Source organism: Schistocerca serialis, chromosome 7, assembly GCF_023864345.2.
Source record: "Schistocerca serialis cubense isolate TAMUIC-IGC-003099 chromosome 7, iqSchSeri2.2, whole genome shotgun sequence".
Taxonomy (NCBI): Eukaryota; Metazoa; Arthropoda; class Insecta; order Orthoptera; family Acrididae; genus Schistocerca; species Schistocerca serialis.
Genome location: NC_064644.1, coordinates 353,724,173 through 353,747,874, shown reverse-complemented (window position 1 = coordinate 353,747,874; position 23,702 = coordinate 353,724,173). Strand labels below are relative to the sequence as shown.

General features: G+C 40.2%; 1 non-coding gene across 1 annotated transcript; it reads left to right on the top strand.

The window, feature by feature from the left end:
* Positions 1-6,833: 6,833 nt before the first annotated feature.
* On the top strand, positions 6,834-6,908 carry Trnat-ugu (transfer RNA threonine (anticodon UGU)). The gene has a single exon. It is a non-coding gene; the product is annotated as a tRNA-Thr (tRNA).
* Positions 6,909-23,702: the final 16,794 nt, after the last annotated feature.

The following is a 23,702-nucleotide window of genomic DNA, read 5'->3' as shown; positions in this document are numbered from 1 at the left end:
GTATTTAATTTGCGTATAGTTAAGAGTGGACTTGGAAGTACGGTAGTACAGCTGAATGAAAAATGTTTCGAGAGTTAGAGATCGGTACGAGAACTAACGACCTGTCATTTCATCATCATAATCATCATCATCATTTACTTCCAGGGATTAGCCAGCCACAGTGGCCGAGCGGTTCTAGGCGCTTCAGTCTGGAACCGCGCGACCGCTACGGTCGCAGGTTCGAATCCTGCATCGGTCATGGATTGTGTGATGTCCTTAGGTTAGTTAGGTTTAAGTAGTTCTAAGTTCTAGGGGACTGATGACCTCAGATGTTAAGTCTTATAGTGCTCAGAGCCATTTGAAGTTCGAGGGTTTATGTGTTGTAATCACTTCTTCGGGTCAGTATTATCTGTCCGTCCAACTCTTACGAGGTCTACCTAAATCTCTGTTTCCAATTGGCCGATAATTCATTGTCTTTTTTGGCAATCTGCTCTCTGTCATTCTATCCTCATGATTCCCCCTTTTCATTCTATTCTCCTCTATCTTGTAATTGACTCAAAAGGTTTTTTAATCTGATTGTTTCATTACTTATCTTACAATTTCTTACAGATCTCATGAACTTCATCTGTGTTACTTATATAACTGAACTTCATTTTCATTTATTTATTTACGTTTTTTGGTTTTGCATGTTTCAAAACCACATACAGGTGCAGGTATAGCTATAACTTTGTAGAATTTTATTTGTGTTCCTTTTCTTGCTTTCCTTCTCAAAATTCCTCCAGATGTTCCACAGATAGCTTGATATTTATTATCTGTTTCTCAAGACCTTTGTCAGAGATTAAACTAAAGTCACATCCTAGATAACTGGGAATACTTGTTCCAAATTTTTTTCTTTTATTATTATTTTCGATCTGACTAGATTCTTTCCTTTGAATGCCATTATCTTTTTGTTATCTGCAGATAAGGTTAAGTTGTAATATATTGCGGTTTGGCTGAATCTATATACCGCTCTTTATAAACTAGCTTCTGTTGCCTGTATAATTTTCTGGTTATCACCATATACCGGGGTAGTAATGGTACGATAGATCCTATTTTAGTTCCTATGCGTATTTCATCTTTCCGCTTCATAACTGGAGCGTCAGTATAGAAGTTAAATAGAGTGTGTGATCTACTGTAGCCGGCCGAAGTGGCCGTGCGGTTAAAGGCGCTGCAGTCTGGAACCGCAAGACCACTACGGTCGCAGGTTCGAATCCTGCCTCGGGCATGGATGTTTGTGATGTCCTTAGGTTAGTTAGGTTTAACTAGTTCTACGTTCTAGGGGACTAATGACCTCAGCAGTTGAGTCCCATAGTGCTCAGAGCCATTTGAACCATTTTTGGTCTACTGTATCCTAGTCAAACACCTTGATTTATTAAAAATTTATCTGACATTTTCTATCCTGAATTTATAACTGGTTTTGTACTTATATTTAGGCTCTTTAAGGTATTAATAAAACGTTAAGGAAAGCTTTCTATTTCCGATATTTTCCACAAAAGATGTATTTTAACTTATAACTGGCATTCTCAAACCGAATATAAAGCTAAATACGTTTCTAGGACAAATTTCCGACGATTTCTATAATTTATCTTATTATAAATATATTATGATCACACAAATGTCCTTATATTATCGAGGAATAAATTTACTAATTGTAGGATTTAAATTTATGGGAAAATCCTTAATGAAAGGCTACAAACTCTCTCTTTTGCAATAATTTCAGAACAACAATCAGGCTTCAGAAACACATTTAACTGCGAAAACCCGACACATGTTAAAACATGGTTAGAAACACATTAGCACTCGTTCCACATAGGTGGCACTGTGGAACGGAATGGAGAACAGAGACGTGTGATACTGGACGACGCCCTCCATCATGCGCCATGCTAATGGACTATTCTCGTGGGGATAATAACGTTTTGCGCGGTTTTTACAACGCACAAACGTACGGGTCTTCCTCGTTAACGAAGTCTTTTAGCTGACGTTTCATGTGGCTACTTCATTTTCTGAGCGTAACATTTAATTGTCCAAGGATAAAAGGATTTTTTACGTCTGTTTATAAAAGAAATGTAATGAAGTGTCAGCACGAAAGAGTAACAGAACATTATTCAATTTCGGGATGTACCGGTAGTCTACGTATTACAAATTAAAACCAGTGAAACTAATTAAGAAGTGGAAAACGTAACTGGTAATTACTTGATAACTGGCATGTAACAAAAATTTTCCAAAAATCATTCTGATGTTGCGTAAGTGCATTTTCATGAAGTTATTGGTAATCACAGGCGGACTACCTTAATGGTATACAGGCCAACAGTTTGTCGGAAAACGTCTCTCGATTTTATGAAATATATTCGCAAATTGCCAATACGACTGCACACCGGCTATTCGATTTACTCTGAAACTCTGAGCAACCTCTCATTCATTCAACTTATCCAGGTCCCATCTCCTCAGTTTTCTTCCTTTTTGCAAGTTATTTCAAACAGACAACTAAAATCGCACGTTGATTGTGCTCTCTTGCCCTACTTATGTAGTGTGTGCTATACTCTTGTCCGGGCCACTGTGGTCTCCGGACTCCAACCCATTAAACATATTTAGGTTGTCGATAGGCTGGCTTGTCACCGTTTACCAGCCACTACTGTTGATGAACTCTGGCAACAGGTACAGTAGCATGGAATGATTTACGTGTGTCTTTTCCCTTAGCTCAGTTCGACTTCATGGCTAACTATTTAAGAGCCATTGTAGGTTTCGTAGGTGGCAGACCTGTGTACTAAATTTCACATCCTCTGTTGCATAAGAATTCAGAAGTACGGTGGTTAGCACACTCTTCCAGTAATGCAGATTCAGGTTTTTGCTAAACCTTTCAAAGGGAGACTTCAATCAACAAATTTAGCTTTTCTTGTACTCCGCAGATTTCAACCGAATTTCAAAGTCGTTTCCGTCACTTACAGATAAAGTGGTACCCAAGCTTTGAAGTCCAGAACCTGATTGGTTTTTAAGTTTTCAATTTTTAATATGATTTCAATGGTACTTTTGAAAACCAACTTTTGGGATGTCAGTTCTCACATTCCAAATTTTTTATGTACATTCATATTGTCCCACAATTCTATGCATTCGTTTTATGAGAAACTTTACAAATTTACTTTCAGTATTTTTTTTACATTTCGAAGCAAAAATTTCTTTAAATTTCGATATATAAATGTGATAAAAAGAAATATAAGAACTATATTTGCGATAATATTTATGCACCTAGTAAGAAAATGGATAAGTTCTACCTCCTGCAGAAATTTTTCAGATAGTGTAATGTTTAGGATAAAAAATTTGGCATTGAACGTATTTACTCACAAAGAAACTGATTTTAAAGTTATATTAAAAATGACTGTTAGTATAAGACATATTTCCATTAAAACTTACCAGTACTATACAATTTCCCTTCCCGCTCCAATAATGATTCTTCTTCTTGTAAATTCAATACCTGAGTAACCCCCTTTTTTTCCATTTTCCCTTCTGGTATGTCACCTTGTGAACTTCTTCATCCGTCATTGACCTCTAGAATAGCCAAATCGTCCTCTGCGTGGGTGATAGAGGAGTAGTCGAACTCCTGCTTTCTCCAGTTTTCAAACGTCCCATACTGAACTGAGAAACAGCTTTCACAAGGAAATAAGTCTTTTTCTTTTTATATTTTTATTTATTTATTTTTAGGACCCTTGGAATAAATGACACTGTCCAACCGTTCATTTAGTGTCTTGCTACCAAAGCATCTTGCAGCTGATGCAAATTACGATACATAGGTACAATACTGACCACTTTGTCAACTGTCAGTGCGCTACAGCTAATCGCGCAGTCCATACTTGAAAGAATACCAAGACGTACTTGTAATACGAATGCTACCAAATCGTATTGAGATGTATGAGAAAACACTCCATAGATTCGAAATAACGATTAAATTGTCAAAGAAATTTAAATCTTACGGTGGGCTATCCGTTTTTTAAAGCTGATATTGTCATGGTTCATTGAAAAAGCCACATCTGGTTTCCGTTCTTTTAAGAAAGTGTTTTCTGTATGCAACGTTTTCTGAGTCGACGGGAGATCTCTCCTTGGTGCACGTGGTTTTAACAGCAGGTTATGGTGAGGAATGGAAGCAACCGAGGTTTCTGTCGAAAACTGCTGTTTACAATAAAATCACTGTAAACAATCCACAAGAAATTATACCACTTACAGTGAATGTAGATCCTTCATACAATACCTTGTAATACATAAGACTAGTAATTATAAGTAATTCTCCATAACAACACAGAAGACTGACATAGCCGAGAAGAATAACAAAACCCAATCTCAGAATAACTAAAATTCGAAGAATGAAGGCAAAATCTAAAAAATGAAAGGACAATACAAACCGTACCCAAAACAGGAGAATTACTTTATTCTTGAAATCCACAACAATAAACTAAATTTTGTAAAAAATCACTGTGCACTACGGAGGCGACATCGTTAACTACCAGCGTCAAGGACATCAGGGAAATTGAAAGTGAAATCGTGAGAAAAGTATGTGGATTAAAAATTCGTGATGTTATCTCGATGCCCGAAATCTCATAGGAAGTGCATTCGCTGACTGAGCGGTTCGCCTCACTTGCATGGATAATACGAATGAAATTATACGGTCATACAGCACGAACGATATGACTGTCGCTCGCCAAAGAAAATCTTCCCCATAAGTAACGTAATCAGACAGTCCAAACCAATTTTGTTTGGTTGAAATCCAAAGTGACCCAACAGAAATAGGATTCTACTCGCCCCCACTAAACGGAGTACATAGAAGCAAAAAAACCAAGACACATAACTTCAAAGCCAAGACCCAAACAGGGAGGAATCTGAAGTATGAAAACACGTGGACGCAAGAAAGAAGACAGATCCAAAAGTGGAAGGATAGAAAGTTTTGGGATGATGATAAGAACTAAAATGTTAGTGCTATGGTTCCACGTACTCTTCAGAGGGGGAAACGAAATACATATGTAAAGTTCAGTGCAAATGGTACGAGAGAACACAATTTATTAACGCTAAATCAAAGTCACAAAATGCACAAAATAGTTGGGCTTAGTTTGTCGTGCCCATAACCCCCACAAAAATACATAATTTAGTAAATCAGCTTCACAATAGATTAATTCATGTGGAGCACTATTTATCTCTCAGATGCAAGCGTATCACAAATACAAAATTTGGTTCCCTATGTGCTACAGCTTGATTGTCCCCGACCCACAACCAGGCGTAATAATCACGAACAAACTTAGTTAACAGCACTGTGAGAACATTGTTAGCCTTCCGTAGAAGGTGTGGCCATATATATGTATGTTACAAAACACTAGTGCCTGCTGTTTACTGTAAGAACAAGGCCGACCATATTACGGGAAGACTTCACACCTCACCGTGGCCTTAGGAAAGCACTGACATACACACACACACGCACACACACACACACACACATACACACACACACACACACACACACGTTTCCTCTCCACATCACTCACCGGACACTGGGAAACAGCGGCTACCCCGCCCTACTCTGCCCTCCATACATACAGGGCTGCTATCAGATTTTGTCAGCAGCCACTAATCTCATACATCTACCATCTACTTCGGCATACAAGCTCGGCAAGCCACCGTACGACGCGTGACGTACAGTAAGTTGTACCAGCACTGATCACTTCCCTTCCTGTTCACTCGCAAACAGAGCGAGGAAAAACCACTACCTATATCCTTCTATTATGTTCGTAATCCTTATGCGCCATGTCGAATCTCCTAACTTTGTCCATAACGGTCCTCTATAACAGAGTCGCCTTCCTCCCAGAGATTGCCATTTGAGGTCTCTAAGCATATCCGTAATACTTCTGTGTTGATGGAAACTACCGATAACGAATCTAGAGGCTGGCCTCTCAGTTGCCTCGATTTCTTCCTTTAAACCGATATCTTTTAACCCAAAATGGAGGGGAACCCAAACACTCGAGTAGTACTTGTGTTGCAAATTCACCGCCAACCGTAATCGGCCGTCCTTTTTCCGCCATTCAATAAAACCATAAAGAATGCCAATGTTGTGTTTGCAGCACTGCCAAATTCGTATTTGTATATATTTCCAGGTAATTGAAGAAAGCATATGTAACGATAGAAAACAAGAATTAAAAATGTCACATAAAGAGATATTACGTCAGAAAATGTTATAAAAACAAAACAGTGTTTATCGCTTTGTTCATATTTTGTAAAGTGCATGAAGCAGTGAGAAAAAGGAATAAGTAAACGTTATGTTTCCAAAAGTGCTAGGAAACACATAATTTAATACCCTAGGGAAGGATCATTGATTATGTAGATAGTAACTGTTCCGAAAGAGCAGATACCAATGATGACGCTCTACCCATCTGAGCGTCTGCCATGTAAGCAGGAGATACCAGGTTCGAGTCCCGGGCGGGGCACACATTTTCAGCTGTCCCCATTGAGGTATATCAACAACACCTATTGGCAGCTGAGGATTTCGATTAATTATCATTTCTTTCTAGAGAAGGTGCATGACCATCAGTGCTATCTGTTCTTTCGGAACAGTTACTATCTTCATATTGTTCAAGGCTACCCAGCCATTGACCTTCTTCTGTGCGAATGCGCACACTTTGCCCGAACTGTTACGGGAATCGTCACCTTAGTTGGCGCGAGTAATAAGTGATTGGGCAAATATCGTTTAGGAACATTGCGAATGTAAGTTGAGGACAGTTGGGAATGTGAATCTCACAGGAAGCGTGCAAGGGATAAGTCCCTGCAGTTGCGCTATCTTCTGTGCCCTCGATGGCTCAGATGGATAGAGCATCTGCCATGTAAGCAGGAGACCCCGGGTTCCAGTCCCGGTCGGGGCACACATTTTCAGCTGTCCCCATTGAGGTATATCAAAAACACCTATTGACAGCTGAGGATTTAGATTAATTATCATTTCTTATTATTGATTAATCTGGAAACTATATAATACAAGTCGGAGAATGGACTATATGGTGAAGAAGTAGGTCGAGAGGGACAACATAGGAGATGGTGAACATGGAACTATTGAGATGCTACCAATAAACGTGAAATACGCACAAAAGAGCTACCTTACGTAGGATTTTCTTGTAAACCTGTAGATACGTACAGTTCTATGAATAATCAGCCCTGCTTGTCTTAAACATTGACACAGACTGTAGGTGGAAATTCCTAAGCCTGTTTATCGAGGTAGAGAGAAACTTGGCCCACAGAAAAATAAGAGAGAAAATAAATCTTCGAACATTTCAAACGTCTTACTTGAAGAAAAAAGTGGAGAGATACGTGTTTGGAATCCCAGGAAACATCACAACAGACGTAAGTTGACTTAAAAAGGAAACAAATAAAATCGCTATAATGTAAATTATGTCAACACGCTTCTTCTGCACCAATTTTACTTTGTACATAATGCCAAGCACAGCATTTTAATAAGAAAAGGTGTTTATGTCGTGTTGTTACTGCGTGGATTTGATAAAGTGAGAAAGAACCTAACGATGTATGAGAAGGATCACTCAAGAGAATATTCCCCTAAAATTTTGCGCTGTGTCCTATTGTTTCTAGAACATACGTAGTTTCAAACTCAAACATTGTAGCAGATGTAGCAATAAAAAGATATTGATTACTTTCTTAAAAGTTTGTTGCATGAATCAGCGAAGTACTTCGAGATAAAGAAAGAATCTGTGCAGAGAGAAGATCACACCGTCGCTGGTTAGCGAGGCCGTTTTGTGGGGAATATAATCACCACAAGTCTCAGAGGGAAAGCACCACACTCATTAGCAGTTCATACAGCAGACAGAATGGCGTTTCTATCGTGCTGAATGAAATCTGATGGAGAAGTCTTAAGGAAAATTGACGAGAAACTTTCACCAAGCAACGTCAGCATCTTCAGGCTACGAAGGAAATCAATTAAGGAGAGTTCCATTAAGAGAAGGAAAAGTCTGGCAGACCACGTTTCTGGGTCTCGTCCCTCCTCCCCTCCTACTTGAAGATTATGAAAGACACATCAAGAAAGGGGCAAAGTGATCCGACACTAGAGAGAACTCTCTCTGCTCATAAATATTTCGTACTGCTAGAATTTATCGCACCTCCAAACCGCCTCAAGGGTTCTTGATCGTTTCCAGTGTGAAATATATACGAAGTTTTCCCTCAAACTGCTATCTATATTTATTGCTTATTTATTAGTTCATATAAATCGCAATGTTATTTTTAGATGGTCTACACTTAAATTTTTCGAATTAGATACATTAGATCATAATCAATTCTCAAGTTTGCCAAAAATACAGCCTACAGTATATTTCAGGGTGAGAACTGAATACTATTTATTCTGTTTATATTTGTATATCCTAGTATTTATTGGTTCCAAATTTTTATCGATTACGAATGAATTAAGTTCCACATTATTGCAGACAAATGAGGTAATCGATGCACGTTAGATCTGAAAGTATATCATCAGAACGTGGTCAATTCATACATCCTGTGACAGGTGCAACTATTTAAATGTGAAAACAATAACTACAATTGTTAGGGTATATATATTATGTGCAGATGAATTGTATAATATTCTGCAATAAAATCTTATCAACTGACGAATGCTAACACCTGTCTTCACTATGGAAATCACAGTTCCTGAAGTACAGCTGCTCACTTGCCAGACATTTCTCGGTTACTGAGAACGACATCATCCATTTTGAATTTAGTACCTCTTGCCTAAGTCATATTTCAGCACTTGGTTTGTGTGTGTGTGTGTGTGTGTGTGTGTGTGTGTGTGTGTGTGTATGCGCGCGCGCTTAATAACTCGTCATGAGCAAATTCATTGGGAACAAATGACTTGCGAACAACGTACTGTCCAGAGCACCTAAGGCGTTTGGAGTGCGTTGCAGTGTTGCAATGCGGAGTAATTTTCATCGAGAAACCAACGAAAATTGATAGACATATATGTGTCCATATGGTACAATACCACACGAGACAGTATTAAGGATGCTGGATGTACTAGTGCGTTACAACAAGGTTCAAATGGCTCTGAGCACTATGGGACTTAACATCTGTGGTCATCAGTCCCCTAGAAGTTAGAACTACTTAAACCTAACCAACCTAAGGACATCACACACATCCATGGCGCGGCAGCATTCGAACCTGCGACCGTAGTAGCAGCGCGGTTCCGAACTGAGGCGCCTAGAACCAATCGGCCACAGCGGCCAGCTACAACAAGGTACACTCAATAAATTCCCTTAGGACTTCGTAATTACCTTGAAATAAGTTTACATGAAAGAAGGAGTTAAAATAATAATGACATTATCTTCGTTACATTTATTTCAGCAGATAAATATAAACGTGGTTGCCTGTGGTCGATATACGGCGTTTAAACTGATTTCCTGGCTAATATAACTGTTCTAAGGTGGCAGATGTTACTTACAAAATAATTACATGAGAATGTGCCCGTTTCGTTCGTTTCTGTTACTGCAACAAGTAGCCTCGACGTTTCTTGTCCATTAGCACAGTGGCGATGTTTTACACAGCCGTTCTATATCAGTTGCAAGTAAAGGCATGTCACTTACATGTGGTGCTCGACAGCGCATTACTTGTGGCTCATCAATATACTCAAAACATTACAATTTGACATGAAGTTGTTACATGTTCAATCTCTTCAGCGCGTGGACGATTGTATGTATGTACGGCACGTACAATCACCGTTTTTTGTGAGCGTGCGCGCACACACGCACGCACGCGCGCACACACACACACACACACACACACACACACACACACACACACACACACTAATCGTCTGGACTAAGTACACTCCTGGAAATGGAAAAAAGAACACATTCACACCGGTGTGTCAGACCCACCATACTTGCTCCGGACACTGCGAGAGGACTGTACAAGCAATGATCACACGCACGGCACAGCGGACACACCAGGAACCGCGGTGTTGGCCGTCGAATGGCGCTAGCTGCGCAGCATTTGTGCACCGCCGCCGTCAGTGTCAGCCAGTTTGCCGTGGCATACGGAGCTCCATCGCAGTCTTTAACACTGGTAGCATGCCGCGACAGCGTGGACGTGAACCGTATGTGCAGTTGACGGACTTTGAGCGAGGGCGTATAGTGGGCATGCGGGAGGCCGGGTGGACGTACCGCCGAATTGCTCAACACGTGGGGCGTGAGGTCTCCACAGTACATCGATGTTGTCGCCAGTGGTCGGCGGAAGGTGCACGTGCCCGTCGACCTGGGACCGGACCGCAGCGACGCACGGATGCACGCCAAGACCGTAGGATCCTACGCAGTGCCGTAGGGGACCGCACCGCCACATCCCAGCAAATTAGGGACACTGTTGCTCCTGGGGTATCGGCGAGGACAATTCTCCATGAAGCTGGGCTACGGTCCCGCACACCGTTAGGCCGTCTTCCGCTCACGCCCCAACATCGTGCAGCCCGCCTCCAGTGGTGTCGCGACAGGCGTGAATGGAGGGACGAATGGAGACGTGTCGTCTTCAGCGATGAGAGTCGCTTCTGCCTTGGTGCCAATGATGGTCGTATGCGTGTTTGGCGCCGTGCAGGTGAGCGCCACAATCAGGACTGCATACGACCGAGGCACACAGGGCCAACACCCGGCATCATGGTGTGGGGAGCGATCTCCTACACTGGCCATACACACTGGTGATCGTCGAGGGGACACTGAATAGTGCACGGTACATCCAAACCGTCATCGAACCCATCGCTCTACCATTCCTAGACCGGCAAGGGAACTTGCTGTTCCAACAGGACAATGCACGTCCGCATTTATCCCGTGCCACCCAACGTGCTCTAGAAGGTGTAAGTCAACTACCCTGGCCAGCAAGATCTCCGGATCTGTCCCCCATTGAGCAAGTTTGGGACTGGATGAAGCGTCGTCTCACATGGTCTGCACGTCCAGCACGAACGCTGGTCCAACTGAGGCGCCAGGTGGAAATGGCATGGCAAGCCGTTCCACAGGACTACATCCAGCATCTCTACGATCGTCTCCATGGGAGGATAGCAGCCTGCATTGCTGCGAAAGGTGGATATACACTGTACTAGTGCCGACATTGTGCATGCTCTGTTGCCTGTGTCTATGTGCCTGTGGTTCTGTCAGTGTGATCATGTGATGAGTCTGACCCCAGGAATGTGTCAATAAAGTTTCCCCTTCCTGGGACAATGAATTCACGGTGTTCTTATTTCAATTTCCAGGAGTGTATATTCGTAAATGGTGTAGATACCATCGCGAATGGTTTGTTAGGTTGGTGGATGTATGTTGTATTGTCGTTGGAACAGACGCTTTACGGTATTTCATGGATCCAGTCTTCTCATGTTACAATACACAAAATTCTTTCAGTGTGTTTATCACCATTTCGTAAACTTATCACTCTACCGCCTGGTGAATAACAATGAAACCTGCAATGACATAGACAAATCTGTTAAATATGCTCTATAAGTTCGTTTTTACTACAAGTGGTTGGGCAGTATATACAGTGTAAGAAGACGAAGCACCTCAAAGAAATTACCCGAATGGGACGGAAATCGGTAGACGTGATGTAAATCTACCGAAAAATCATCACAATTCAGAAATACTGGATGGTTAACTCAACAGAAAGAACATCAAAAACTGAGCAAGTCAGTAACGCGTTGGTCATCCCTGACATTTAACTTCTGAGGTCATCAGCCCCCTAGAACTTAGAACTACTTAAACCTAACGAACCTAAGGACATCAAACACAACCATTCCCGAGGCAGGATTCGAACCTGCGACCGTAGCAGTCGCGCGGTTCCAGACTGTAGCGCCTAGAACCGTTCGGCCACCCTGGCCGGCTACTCGGCTTGGCAATGGCTGACAGACTTGTCGGATGTCTTCCTCAGTGATAGCGTGCGAAAGTCAGTCCAGCTAGCACGTTAGATCGCCGAAAATTTTGTGTTGGTGTAAGTGTTTGGAGAAAGTTGCATGATTTGCCCCGTACTTCCATGCTGTCACATGCTCTTCGGTGTCAGATGTTCTCCTGCTCTTTGTTACTTTATATGTCTTCCGTCGTATGTTTCACATTTTACTTGGTATATTCCCTACATTTTATAGCGTTTTGAAAAGAATTTTCCATTTGAACTATTGGTTTGTGAAATAGTTTTCTTCCTCGTTTTATCAAGATACTAGATATTCTAATTTATGTGTATTCGTGGTTGTATGTCACTGGATACCATCTTTTCTTTTCTCCCCTTCTGACGGTGTTGTGCTTGTGTTTTGTACTTGTTTGTTTGTCTGAGTCTGTCTGTTGGTGATACCTGAGTGCTTGGCCTTCGCTGTTCCTTCATTTTATTGTTCAACTTTGTAACTAAGTTTCCTTTGTGCACATCGTTTGTGGCTATTTGTACTGAGACACTCATTTGGATTTGGAAGCTGTGTGTGTGTGTGTGTGTGTGTGTGTGTGTGTGTGTGTGTGTGTGTGTGTGTGTGTGTGCGAGTGTGTGTGTCTTATGGTATGTATTTAGTTTGTGGAGAAATTATCTGTGTGCTTCTTTTTTGTGGAAATCTGCATGGTTTGATGTCTGGTTTATTATTCCATGTGTTGTTGTCGGTTTTCGGAGATGTCGAAAATTCTTTAGTTGTTTTGAATGTTTGTGCCAAGGTATAATAAATTTTACTGTCTGTTTTGCCTTTTTCTGTTGTATTTTTTATTTTATTCGTGAATAGTATTTGTCTGCATGTAAGTGCTGTATAGATATAGGTGTTCGTCTTTTACGCGCGCTATACGAGATTGGAATAATAGAGAATTGTGATGGTGGTTCGATGAACCCTCTGCCAGGCTCTTAAATGTGTTTTGCGGAGTATCCATGTAGATTTAGATGAATTTTACTGGTTTGTTCATCTATTAGGCACAAGATATCATCAAAATATTGAAAATATTGAATCCAGTAGAAGATATTGTACCTATTTGACTCTGTTTTGTTAAATATGACCTATATGGTTACACAAATGATTAATATTGTTTCAGATCCTCAATTTTGTAAATATAATTAATTTTTGAATTGGAAATAGTTCTCTTCTGTAACTAACTCCAACAGGTTCCTTGATGTATGTGGATGTATCCTGTACCTTTTATGATTTTCTTCTATAAAATTTGTTATTACCGTTATTATTATATCACGACATCTCATCTTTACGTCAAATGAAAATGTGGCAGTGACTCGAGTACGTGTGTCTTCTGTCTAACGGATCAATTTTGTAGTGTAAGAAGAAGCAGGTTCAAAAAGGAGGAAATCTTCCGAAACTGTCTGTGAACGAATTTCCTTTCGCCCTCAATCTCCACAAACAACGAAGGAAGAAACCGTGTTTTCCTGAATAGGTAAACAAGAGCCAAAAATACCATAAGTAAATTTTACCGCTGTTTTATAAATACATACTGTTTTAAACGATAAATAACAAAATATAAAGACGTATTACGTATCCATATTTTTATTAAAAGGAACGTCAACATTGGCCATAATATTGACGGTTTATTGATAGCAAAATCGATTATCAATCACATAGTGATCATCTTCAATGCTGACCTTCCTTTTAATTTAACATATATGGTAGTTGTGCGCACAGCACTCCTTGCAGTCACCAATCAACCATATTTTTATTAAAACGTAAGAAGATGTTTAGAAAATAAGTGCGATTTGCTCGTGGTGAAAAATACTCTTTAATTGTGATCACCTTTATGTGGAAGAACCAAGAAAAACTCACAAAATTTGCCTTCTAATAAGTTGGAATATTCTCTGTTATAAAGGCATCAGCACAGAACGAAAGTGATGTGTAGCTCCAAGACACAGAAGTAGTATATAACAGGCATAGAAACTCTTAAGCAACTAGATAAAAAATCTTAACCAATAACCCGCCCACAGTGTGAACTTTATCCAGATATGAGCGGCCTCATCCCCAAAAATATCTCATATTTAAATCCATGATCTGCAAGGTTCCTAATCAACATTTGATAGGAAGTGAGTGTCTCCATCGACTTCACAGTGAGCAACTGTACCCGCTATCAAGTAAGCTAGTACGCTGTACTCAAGATACTTCTTGTGTGATTGTGAAGCGCGGAGACATTAATAAAAGCATACTGGGAAGTGAGAAAAAGAATTAAAATTGTTTGTTAGGGAAATGTAAAGACTCCAACCTTCAGGAAGTGGCTTTGTTATAGGTTTGGAGGCTGTGCTCACCCAATACCAGCTGCTACTGCTTGTGGAGTGCTGCATCGGGTGTGAAAATGTGTATCCTCCGGCTGAGGTATAGTATTCATCTGTTCCGAAACAGTAAACTTCTCCTGTATCCTCTGCAACATTGATGTTCAGGCGTTTTGCCAAAGGTTTTTGTTCTGTAATTGCACGAACGCAGATTATTCTCGAAAATCTTACTACACATTTATTAAAGGAACAGCTGAAAGTATGCCTGCAAACAAATTTCACTCCCATCTATAACTCTTTCTTTCCTAGTAGACTGTAGCATGTCCATCGTTCTCCTAATTGAAGCGTATGTTCGCTCTCTCAGGTTCTCCCACTGTATTAAACTTAGACGCAGGTACGCATTTTTTTCATTACTATGTTCTGTAATTCGTGAAGCTATTAAAGCTTCCTCTGCTTACTGCGCAATTAAGGCTTGCATCCAATTATACTTTAACCATTTAACTCCACTCCAATGCCAGTGCAATTCAAGCACTCAGTAATACCAGCAACACAGGCTTTACCGTTAACTGGGACTAACAAGCTGGCCGTTTAATCTGCCTCGATCTAAATAAGTTTACTCTTAAAACAAGCCTGGCAATGTAACCACTTCGGTATTAATATCTCCGTGAATTTGCAGGTACGTATCCACTTTGATCTTCAAGTTGGCTACAATTAGTGAGATGCAATAGAAATATATTCATAAAATGAAGAAAGCTCATTAGGCACTAGAATACAAATTTAAATTATGACAATTTAATTGTGGATATGCCAGATTAAATTAAGCAACAAGATCAGTTTTTTGGATAATGATGATCACGCAGACGTAAAAGGAAAGTGCAATTAAATAACCAAAACATTTACGCAAACGGGAAAAAAATGTTGCAGCTACGAGTGCAGCAGTAGAAAACGATAAATGCAAGATTACTTTCATTAAATAGAATGAGATACTTATTAGTAAACAAAATAGAATACGTGAGCAACTGTGTATAAATAAAGCCTTCAAAAAGTTATAAGAGGATACAGTGATGGTTCCGAAAGAGGAAGAACTGAAATTAATAAGAGTTTGAAATATACAAAACAGGAACATAAGTTGGATGGACGTCACATTTCAAGAATTAAGATAACAGATTTAAAATTGTCTTAAAACTATACAGGTACGGAAAGGTTATAAAGGAGATTCTACAATAAAAGTAATTAATAATGTAATTAGTTACATTCGAGGTGCAATGACATATGAATAAATTCATGTGTAGTATGAAAAAAACTGATACGCCTGGATGTGATGGCACTGCAAGAGGAACTGCTAAACCTGGAAGTAGAGTAATTCGAAGAATACTTCCAATATTACACACAGAATACGATACTATCTTCAACGCCTTCGCTACAGCTGCATATTTGATGTTCTTGCTTTCAAAATTCTGTGGTGGAATGTACGCACTGTAATGTGACCTAATGGTGTCATCTTACGGTTATGTTTTATTTTTGTGCGGCTCAGTTTCTGTACTTATCCATGATGTATACCGACCTAATTATGACTGCAGGATTTACATCCAGAAATATTTAAGAAATAACGTCATTCATACTTCCGTAACGACGATCCTTCATGATGAATGTAAGAGTAAAGTTTGAAACATCTCGATTATATGAAACTAAAGCATGAACTGAAGCGAATGCATTGAAGATGCTCTCATGTAAAAATTTTACGGTCGCTAAGAGGAATAAATCGTACAAGAAGCGTTTACTGACTGCCGACATACGAAGAACATTTCACAAAACTGGATCAAGGCTGTAATTATTTTGAATGTGGGACGAGAGGCACACAGATATAGCAACCTTCTGCCAGTAACTCACAAGATATACTCTAAGATTTTCATCGGCCACATAGGAAGGATAATTATATTAATCTAGCAAAGACAGATGACTGATAGATACGAAGAAAACTTTTGACTCAAATCTCGAATAATAAGTGAGAAGCAAGGCACTGGTGTTACTGTATCGAAAATGGTATAGTTCAAGTATACAACTTCTACGAGACTTCATCAGGTTATCGTCAAAATCAAAACTGAATCAGGTGACAATCAAAGAAGTTCCGTGTGATGTGTACTATCCTCAGCAGTCAGGCAATTGAAAATCCTTGAACATGAAGAAAAATGAGGTATACCAGTTAATGGAGAGTCTACTGTTGCCTCTGTTATCAAACGTCAAAACGGAATTAACGGTTCTTAACGGTTCAAATGGCTCTGAGCACTATGGGACTTAACTTCTGAGGTCATCAGTCCCGCAGAACTTAGAACTAGTTAAACCTAACTAACCTAAGGACATCACACTATCCGTGCCCGAGGCAGGATTCGAACCTGCGACCGTAGAGGTCGCGCGGTTCCAGACTGTAGCACCTAGAACCGCTCGGCCACCCCGTCAATAACAGTTCTAAATAAACGCAAACTAAGCCAACCGAGTTCAAAGAGTGTACATAAATTTTTCATTCTCGTTCCATAAGATTGAGATAGGGCTGATGGGAGATCTTACTCTATTTTACGCCATAGATTTAGTTGTTCTATTTGGTCTCCGCCTCTTTGTAAATGAAGGCAGAGGAGAACTTCTTATTTATTTTCTTTTGTGTTCAGATTTTGAATTTTCATTCCAATTTCGATTTTTCATTCTATGGGTGTAGTATAGTCTTGCATTCACCATACATATGAAGGTGACACCTGTAAAATATCCCATGCAGTGGTCGTTAGGGTTGTTATTTTCCGAGATTTTCTTTCTTAGCTTCCATATAACTGATGACTGTTGGCTAGACTTCTTTATCTTTATATTCCGTCGTAGTCTGTTTCCGATATTCACTGAGCTACTGTATGTAGCGGGTAAATAGATTAAAATACATCTGGTCTGCCCGAATTTACAGGCTAGTTCTTTGAGTCGTTATTTTAAGGGTATTAGTTGCCTCTTTCGCATTTTGCATCTTCTAGCGTGTAAGTACAAGATGTTGTTGCTGTGATGACTCTAGTCTCTATGTTGTTTGAGTTCTTCCGTCTCTACGAGTAGGAATAATTAGAACTAATGTCCATTAAAGAAAAAGACGATGTGCGCAAAACAGCAAAATAACTTTCAGCAGAAGTCAGGATGCTTGCTGCAGCTCGTAATTTTAGAATAATGCCAGGTCAAATCAGTTTGAAAATTACTTGCGAAGGCACATCATCACTGCAGATACACGACAAAAACAATGAAAGGATGAATAGCAAAGAATATAACAAACATTACGGGATATTCTTTATATTTTAGTGTAACAAAAACGCTGCACTCTTTTCATACCTGATTCTAAGATAACTAACTTGGAAGAAAACATTACTACTGTCATCAGATACGAACCACGTAATTTTTTTCTGAGTGTTTTTCGTTAGTAATATTTTTTGTGTCTTTGTGACTGATGTATGTGAAGCCATTCCATCGGTTTCTTACGTTGTTAAGAAAAATTGTTTAAAACACTCCATACCTGGAAGATATACGAGAATAAGTTTCTTATTCCGGTGCGACGGGATTTCTAATCTTCCTATCTCTTCAGCTAACTGTTTACGTACTAGACTACACGAATAGCTAACGTAAGGCGAAGTACATTCTGCAGCTATAATCCCGTACGATGTAGATCGATAATAGCTTCTCAGGCAAGAGAACACGATAGGATTAAATAACGATTTGTATGCTAATGCCTCAGACTGAGCTTACTGTGCGTCTCTTTGAGAAACAACCATAGACATTGGCAATGGGCTTAAACTTACAAATGGTGTAGCGATTCCTACAGCGCCACCAAATGGCGCCGGCCGCATGTCACGGAACGCACAGATTAGCGTTATAGTCTAGTCGGTTGCGATGCCGCAGTATAAATTGGTTCGCCTCAGTCTGAGTGTACTGTAAGCAGTCTGTCGTCCGCTGGCTGCGTTAGATAAAAATTATCGACTTAACTCGTGCTGCGCAATTGTGCCTAAGGTTTTTTTTCCATTTTGCCCTTCTACATTGCTTTAGCCTGTTGGTCTGGTACACATACAGCCACTACTACATAGAATCAGTTGCAGCACTTGCTTGTACTTAGCGTACTATGGCTACGTGTATGAACGACACGCTAATCCACAGTTCATCTTCCATTCGTACGGTCAGATCGTAAAGACTTTTGCTTGCAACAGAAATAAAATTGCCGTGATTTTCATACGTACATCGTTCAAGTACTAGCTCAACGCAGCACAGTCATGGGTTAGCCGTTGAAATTTATTTTTCTCCAAATTAACGAAATGTCAGTTGCGTAGTACAAATTTTATTCTGGGTTCCCCAGAAACGAAAACTTTTGAGAGGTTGTGCAGTGTGTTCTGAGAAACAAATCGAGGATACAAACCCTTGTCCGGAAACATCATGCAACGACGCTAGAGAGCGTGTGCTACTAGGAGGCAGACGTGACTTCGTACGCTGCGAACTTGACGGACCGTAGGCGTAAAGTCTCGTAATGTTGTTTGTTATTCGGTGGTCGCAACTGATTTCCACGGTCACCAGTGAAGAAGCTGGAGCTAGCTGCGGCGTACAAAGGCCATGTCTTCTGTTAAGGCAATGCACTGTTGCCTTCGCGGATGATCATTTCGAACAATGGTTTCCATCTGCATTTTATTTTTCTGCTGTATACAAAAAAATAATTTAAGGTTTTAGAGGATTTCAGGAGGAAAATACATTGTGGTTGAAACCTGTGTCGGAAACCGTTATCCACCGAGTCAACAGAACATCGCATTTATAGAGGACCAGAGCTTTCTATGCAGCCACTGACTCCATCTTCTCCCCTCTCCCCTCTCCGGTCCGCCGCTCGTGGTCTCGCGGTAGCGTTCTCGCTTCCCGAGCCCGGGGTCCCGGGTTCGATTCCCGGCGGGGTCAGGGATTTTCACCTGCCTCGAGATGACTGGGTGTTTGTGTTGTCCTCATCATTTCATCATCATCCAGGAAAGTGGCGAAATTGGACTGAGCAAAGATTGGATAATTGTACGGGCGCTGATAACCACGCAGTTGAGCGCCCCACAAACCAAACATCATCATCATCATCTCCATCTTCTCCATTAGCCATCGTGGCTATCAGTCGCTATGCTGCCGAAGGGGTGGCTTAGTGGTAGACTCTGGAGCTTCTAACAGTCTGACGACGATGTGTTCCTCAAGACAGCCTATGCAACCCCAAGAAGTTTCTCGCAACATTTCTAGGACCCTCCGTATCCACTGGCCGTTACCGTTCATCCATACTCAACTCGTCGTCACACCACTCTGTCGGAAAATAAAACTAAAAATCACGTCTCTAGTACAAAGCTCCGCCGTCTGCTAAACCTCCGCTCTGGGTGAGGGAGGAAGACGAGTCCTTAACGTCCCGTCAACATCGAGGCCATTAGAGCACGAGCTAAGGATGGATCTGGAAGGAAATAAGCTGTGGCCTTTCAAATGAACCACTGCGGCACTTGCCCTAGCGTTTTAGGGAACTCACGGTAAACCTAAATCAGAATGGCCCAACGGGGATCTGGACCGACGTCGTCCTGAACCACTGGGCTACCTAATTCAGAGAGTCCTTTAGAAATATACCACCTAAAGTGTCGACAGTCCACTCACACTATGAGCTAATATTCGTTCACAGCGGTGTATCCACTTCCATGGTAAGGTTTTCCTAAGGGTATCTATAGTGGTATAAAATACTCCAGGTACCTCCAGAATCTTTGCACGCGTGATTCATCGTAACCTATAGCAACCGGTTTGAAACGTTGGACTGCTCAGATCTCTTTATCTTTGTTAAGGAAATTAAACAGTATTAAGATGGACCTGAAGTAATTGATTACGACACCGATACTGTCGTGAACGATGTGTATTTCTAAAACCGCACTCTCACCCATCTCCCAGATATATTAACGGTGCTTTTAACGCTTGTAGAATAGGATGAACTCCACTCAGTCGTAGAACTTGTCATGAAGATCCGGTTCCATCATTAGGGTGAAAGGATGTCCTACATTGTTCGAGAGAGATGCCCATAATTTCTTTCTGATGGCTGCATTTTGTTCATTTTTCTAAATACAAGTACATGTGTTAAATTCTCTAAGTGTTCTCCTGCTGTGGTGTTGGCTATATACCTACCATCCGAATATTCCCATGGATATAGAAACGTCTTGGCGTGTATATACTGAAAATGTAGTTTCAGTTCTATTTATCACTGAATGCACTTTAGTTATCGACATTATCTTTCCGACCACTGCAGTATATTTGGAACCCGCACAGTTCCATAAACATGTACTAATTCGTTCGTCAAAAATTATGGTAAACCTACAGGACGGTTAACTTTAACATAATGGAGATTGAAATTTAACGTCGTCGATCTTATACATCAAAATAATCCTAAAATCTGACAGTGCATTTCAGAACTGAACTTATTTACACCCAGATTTAATATGTCAAGTAAGACTGGTGCAATGAATCCTGTCCACATTTTACTACTTGTAGATCTGAGAGTTTTTACATGAAATCAATTACTCTCACAGCGACCGTAGCGTAAGTGGAATTCAGTCGGTATATAAAATACCACAGTGGGATAAGACAGTTCTTTATCGTCGTTTGCAACTCAAATTTTGTCCACACTCTTATCTCAGTCTAAATTATGGATGTGTACAGGTTTCTGCACACTGTTGTATTATTTGTTGCTGATTGATGTTGTAACGTATCCATATTGTACTCACTACTTATCCGTATCTTCTGGAACTTTAGGAGCCAAGTGCCCCTGTTTTCCTGAGAGAGAACTATCTTGCTGAGCTATAGCGACTATGGCCCAGCGCAGTAGTCACGCGGCATCTTGGTGTTGGCTCGGTGTTGAGTGTGGAGCGGCCGCGCGCAGCCGCGTCGATGAAAATTAGTGTCAACAATTAAATAGAAAGTGGAGTTAACAGTTGAAAGCGTTACGTCGGATAACAGAAGAAAAGTATTTGAGTAATTCAGTTACTAAGCGCAACGGAGTGGGGATTAATTAAGAAACATATGGTTGAAACAGTATCGTATTACTGAATCAGTAGCAATCGTGGAAAAGTATGTTGATAGTAGAACGAGAAAGAAAAGGCTTCTGCGACAGTGATCACCTATTTAATTAACGTCGAAACGCAATGTAGCCATGGTTATTTCATTGTGAATGTGAAAGAAACCTAACTTTTAAACGAGTCTAGATGAGTATAGTTAGGCAAGTGTTTTACGTGCAAAAGGAACACTAAAATAAATTAATTGACTCGCACTGATATTAATACAGACTGACAACTCTTCATTCTTTAATTGAATAATTTCAAAACTTGAAACACATAAGACACGAGTATTCGTATTAGGCACATGGTCAAGCTTATTTCATACCAAAGAGTGTTCTCTATGTAAAGTTATCTCACTTCAATCCAATAGGCGCAAAATTAACGTAAAATTAACTGAGAAAAGACATCACAACTAGAAAAGGAGCTTCACACAGCAAAAATCACGAGATCCTGGAACTGCAATTTTACAAATTTTTAATAGAATATTTTGTAGAACCTTGAAATCAGGAATTTCACAGGACAGAACGGATCAGGTTACGGATGTGGAAAGGGGCCAAAATGATTACTGCCAGTTGGTCAATCACACAAACTTTATTTTCCTAAAGACACTTATTCATACATGCCCTTAAAAGGATACAAAACAATACAGCTGAAAGCCCAAACACAAGTTATTACAATTGCTTTAAGGAGTACTTTAAAAAAATTACGTAAATACTCGGCTAGAGGCTACACACTGGTCACGGAAGAACTAAGGGCTTAAGGCCTGGATAAGAAGATTTTCGGAAAAGAAGAAAACTTTAAAAAGGTTTCAACAAGCCAAATTCCAAATTTTAATTTGGGAAGGCTGAAGGCCTTATCTTAAAATATTTCATGTAACTGTTCATCTGAAGGCCACATACTGAACATAGAACAAGTCAAGGCTTAAGGTCTGGATAATGATGTTGTTGTTGTGGTCTTTAGTCCTGAGACTGGTTTGATGCAGTTCTCCATGCTACTCTACCCTGTGCCAGTTTCTTCATCTCCCAGCACTTACTGTAACCTACATCCTTCTGAATCTGCTTAGTGTATTCATCCCTTGGTCTCCCTCTACGATTTTTACCCTCCACGCTGCATTCCAATGCTAAATTTGTGGTCCCTTGATGCCTCAGAAAATGTCCTACCAACCGGTCCCTTCTTCTTGTCACGCTGTGCCACAAACTCCTCTTCTCCCCAATTCTATTCAATACCTCTTCATTAGTTATGTGATATACCCATCTAATCTTCAGCATTCCTCTGTAGTACCACATTTCGAAAGTTTCTATTCTCTTCTTCTCCAAACTATTTATCATCCATGTTACACATCCATACATGGCTACACTCCATACAAATACTTTCAAAAACAACTTCCTGACACTTAAATCTATACTCGATGTTAACAAATTTATCTTCTTCAGAAACACTTACCTCTCCATTTACAGTCTACATTTTATATCCTCTCTACTTTGATCATCATGAGTTATTTTGCTCCCCAAATAGCAAAATTCCTTTACTACTTTAAGTGTATCATTTCCCATTCTAATTCCCTCACCATCACCCGACATAATTCGACTACATTCCATAATCCTCGTTTTGCTTTTGTTGATGTTCATCTAATATCCTCCTTTCAATATACTGTCCATCGCGTTCAGCTGCTCTTCCAAGTCCTTTGCTGCTCTGACAGAATTACAATGTCATCGGCGAACCTCAAGGTTATATTTTGACGAAAGTTCACTCTTGATCACATCATGTACGTTTTAATGATATAGATAACCGGTTTCGGTTCTTTTTACAAAATCATCATCAGACCCATGGCTCCCTTAGGATGGTAGGTGGAGCTCTCCTCGCTGCTACGCAGTCAACTGATCATTAAAACGTACAAGATGTGACAAGACTGAACTTTCGTCAAAATATAACAATTAATTGATCACTGCTTTCCAAAAATGTTTACCAAAATTGAACCTCAAGGTTCTTATTTCTTCTCCATGACTTTTAATACCTACTCCGAAATTTTCTTTTGTTTCCTTTACTGCTTGCTCAATATACAGATTGAATAACATCGGGGAGAGGCTACAGCCCTTTCTCACTCCCTTCCCAACCACTGCTTCCCTTTCATGTCCCTCGACTCTTATAACTGCCATCTGGTTTCTGTACAAATTGTAAATAGCCCTTCGCTCCCTGTATTTTACCCCTGCCTCCTTTAGTATTTGAAAGAGAGTATTCCAGTCAACATTGTCAAAAGCTTTCTCTAAGTCTACAAATGCTAGAAACGTAGGTTTGTCTTTCCTTAATCTTTCTTCTAAGAATAGTCGTAAGGTCAGTATTGCTTCACGTTTTCCAACATTTCTACGGAATCCA